A 4,504-nucleotide genomic window follows, 5' to 3' on the forward strand; every position below is an offset into this window, starting at 1 on the left:
GATGAGAGGTATCCAGTCAGTCTTTCAAAATGACTGGAATCGATCAATGTTTCAAAATATAAATGTTGTAGGTGATGCCAGGGAATTTGGCATAAATTGGTGTAACTTTGTAGTGGCAGTTCCAGAGTAGTGAAATAATAACATTTCCAATGTGGACAGGATTGGCAAAGACCACGTATGGCATCCAGGCTCTTATTCACTGATTTTTCAGGATCTGAGCAACACTGACAGGTCAGCATTCTTTGCCCATCTCTATTGTTCTTGAGAAGATGTTGAGTGATCCATTTTTTGGAACCTCTGCTGTTCTTCTAGTGAGGGTACTCCCACAGTTCTGCTGAGAAGGGATTTATTAACTCATCATTGATAAAGGAACAGTGATATATTTTCATATCTGGTTGATGTACAACCTCAAATTCAAGCACCTGTTTATTGACACAGCCATATACAAAGGGTATTAATGCTATGAATTTTTTTTGCAGCAGTGTACATTACACATGTGACAAACATAAGTTAACATAAACTTAAATTAGCATAAATTATACAAAACATGAATGAAAATGTAAACGTAATGAGATTAGAGCAAGATGAGTGAGAGAAATATAGTCTGAGGCAGTATTAGGGTTTTTAAGGTCAGTTCAAGCACCTAATGGCAGTGAGAAAAAGCTATTGTTGAACCTTGAGGTGTGGGTCTTTAGGCTCCTGTACTTCCTGCCTGATAGCAGCACCATGGAGAAGGCATGGCACAGATAGCTGGGGTCTTTAATGATGGATGTAATTTTCTTGGGACAACCCAGGAGGGAAGCCTGGTGATGTGATGTCTCCAAGCTGCTGAAGCTATTGGCTTTCTTGGCATGGGTTTCAGAGATCCCTGCAACAAACTGCAGCACATTTTGTAGCTGGTACACTTGCGACCATTCTGCTGTTGTGAAGAGGATGAACATCTAGTGGCTTACTGTGGGACAGCTTTGTCCTTAGTATTGTTGAGTTCTATGAGAGTTGATGGAGCCATTCTCATCCAAGCAAGTGGAGAATATTCTATTCCACTCATGATTTGAGCTGTGTAGTTAGTGGAAAGGACCTGGGTATCAGGAAGTGAGTTACTTGCCACAGCATAACAAGCCTGTGACACACTCTTGTAACCACAGTATTTAGAGAGAGTGTCTGTTTGAATTCCGATCAGTGATCATCCTGTATGTTGCTGGTGGCAGATTGTTAAGAGTAGGTTGGTAGACAGCCTCTTTTTAGAGATGATCACTGCCAGACAGTTCCATATTGTAAATGTTAAATGCTACTTATTAGCCCCATGACTAAATATTGACCAGGTCTTGCTGCAGGCATGTGCAGTTAATTTGGTGAGGAGTTGTGAAGGAATTGAACCTTGTGCAATCATCCACAAATACTCCCACTTCACAAATACAGCAAATCAAGCAATGATATTAAAATCTTCATAATTATCTCTGAAATGATGTTGTTCATGCTCTTCTTAAAGAGAGTTAATTAATCTTCCCTGCTGACCTTTTTCTTAAGGTCTTTTTTCCACATCTCTAGCTTTGTTGTAACCCAGGGATTGATTGTGGTCTCTCACCTCTGTGTTAACAGGTGCCTTTCTTCTGTTCTCATTGAAGTTATATTTTATTTCCATAGCAACAAGAGGTTAAGGATTTTTGCATTATAGAGATTTGAAGACCTAAGCTAATGAAATTTCAACATGGACTTTGAAAAGATGTGTTTCCCAATTTCAATCCTTTTCTTGTTAAATAGTGCCAGCCATCTTGGACTTTCCAAGAGTTCATTTCAATGCACTCTGAAAATTGTGCTATTCCGGATAGCTACCCTTTTATTCCTACTCTTGCAGTCAACTAGCTATCCATTTTGCTACTCAAACCTAATTGTGAACATCTGATGTTATTTCAGAAGTCCTGTGGAAGTCTTCATTTGTCACATCTACCACATTGTCCTATCTATACCCTTATATCTCTTCAATTCATTGAGATTGATCAAGTTTACTTTGATTTTTGAAATCATCGCTGATATTGATTGTTTTTGTTACAAGATGTTTTGTTACCTCATGCACCAGAGATTTTATTATTGTTCCTACCACCAAAACTTATGGCATAGTAGACATTTTCCCTCTTCCTTCTTAGCATTTGTCATCTACCAATTCCCTGATACTGTAACAAATTCATTAAAAATGTATGGATGCATTCTGTGTAAGAAAGTTATCCGCATTTCTTTTGCTCATTTTAATTGATAAACACTATAACATTTCTGATTCATCTCTTGACTGTCCTGATACAGAAGCACAATAATTATTTTAAAAATTCCCCCTTTTTACTGCTGTCTGGCATTTTACTCTTTTTCTTCCATTGATCCTACTTACTTGTTTCTATAACATAGCTTACTCTTCAGTGTCACTTAACCTGACAATTTAAATTGTTTTCCTCTTTGTCTTCTAATTGTTTATCTGTACTTCTCTTTCATCATGCTCTCTCCTGATTTCAAAATAATTTGTCAAGTCTCTTTCCTGACCCTTAACTTCTTTAAACATTCATTCATTCATTCAATGGTATCTGTTTAGAGTTTGACTTCTTGTTGTTTTTATGCTTATGTATTTTCCTAGACATTTTCTCTCTGCTGTTCTACATCAATTTGCTAATATTGCTCTACACTTTATTTTGCATATTCTCATCCCTTTAAAATCAGATTTCTCTGCACTCATGTCCTGGCTTTTGTTCTACTTTGTCAAACTAAAATATTATCCTAAACTATTTTATAATATGGTCAAATACAATATTAAAACAACACACTGAGAGAACTTAATTCATTTTTCACTTTCTAAACATGATGAATTTAAAAGGTGATTTATCATTTTTCCTTTTCAGGAACTGTGGCCGTGTAAGTACAGACCTCAAATGGGAAATAACTGTTACCAGATAGCTTGAATGATTTTTTTTATTGCAGATCTGTTATTGAATTGCCCATATATCCAACCATTTCCCAACTGTCTGAGCCAAAACCAGCTGGCAACTTCCCACATAAAATAATGGAAATTCCTTAAAACCATGGCAGGAAAAGAATTAATCGTGGGGAAGGGGAAAAAGAGGCTGCCAACAATCTGGATGCTTGACAAAAGAAACATATCAAAGCTTAGGAACGTTGAAATGTCTATACAAGTAAAGACCAGGACACAATTTACAACATGCAGATCACTTGAAATAGCCTTAATATGTTGTGAACTAATCATTGCAATCAATGTCAATAATCGCCAGCAGAGCCAGACATAAGGTACGAACCAACACCAGGAAGCCAAGTCTAAAATCACCTGTTGTTCCTTGCTGTCCTTATGAATTATTCCCTTGTTGTTCTCACTACATTTAGATTGGTTTATTGTCATATACACCAGGCTGCAATGAAATTCATTGTTTGCATGAAGCTGCTCAAATAAACAATACATGAGGAAATAATAAATACAACAATAAATACAGTGCCAAGTGTAAACCGACAGAACAGTGTAAAAATTGTAGTGTACTCTGAGGCTGTGCTGGAGTGATAATAACAGAGGTGGAATTAAGCGAGGAGAGGCAGGCAAAATGCTTTGCACTATTTTTACTTATAATTATCTCTGTATTGAATATTATATGTTTTACAATTATAATGGTACTCACCAGGTCTGCATTTTTTTATTAAATCACCATTGATTTGTATATTCTAATAGTATATACGGATTCAATTTTGACATTTAAGAGAAGATTGGATAAGTATATGGATTGAAGGGGTATGGACAGCTATGTTCTAGGTGCAGGTTGATGGGACTGGGCAGAATAACAGTTAGGCTGGACTAAAAAGACGAAAGGGCCTGTTTCTGTGCTGTAGTGCTCTCTATATATAGAAATTTTATCCTTCTAGTGTCATTGAGCAATAGAGAGACACAGATCAGAGTCAGGCACTTTGACTCAATAAGTTAGTTTTAAAATGTTGTTATATCCTTCCGATTCAGCAAAGTCTATATCTCCCATGTATGACGGAGACACAACACGGTTTTATCAAACCAGGAGTTGATTAGATAGATGAAGGCAACAAAATGATATTGCCCCGTGCGTTTTCCTTGATGGAGCAGTAACGACAGACAAAACCCTCACTGCAGGACATTGCTTTTGTTCTTGTTCACATCGTGGTCTTGTGAAAGGAATGTGCAAATTAACTCAGTGTGCTTCTTTACAGGTATATCCTATCCCGGTGCCACTGGCTGGGATACAGTATGCCAATCGTGCACTTAGAGCTTTTTGGAGTTGACTCCATATGTTTGGAATAATGCTAGAGAAAATAGCAACACACTAACTGATATCTGAAGAATCCTGTGGGGAACGGAACGTTACGGTTAGGTAGCAGTAACAGTTCCGTAAGTATACTTTCTGCCTGCAGTAGTGAAGCTGGAAAATATTACATAATTTACCAGAAACTGTCACCTACAGTTAAAGTTGATGAAGTCTTCTTTTCCCTTTCG

This window comes from Hypanus sabinus, chromosome 5 (genome assembly GCF_030144855.1).
Source record: "Hypanus sabinus isolate sHypSab1 chromosome 5, sHypSab1.hap1, whole genome shotgun sequence".
In the NCBI taxonomy this organism is placed as follows: Eukaryota; Metazoa; Chordata; class Chondrichthyes; order Myliobatiformes; family Dasyatidae; genus Hypanus; species Hypanus sabinus.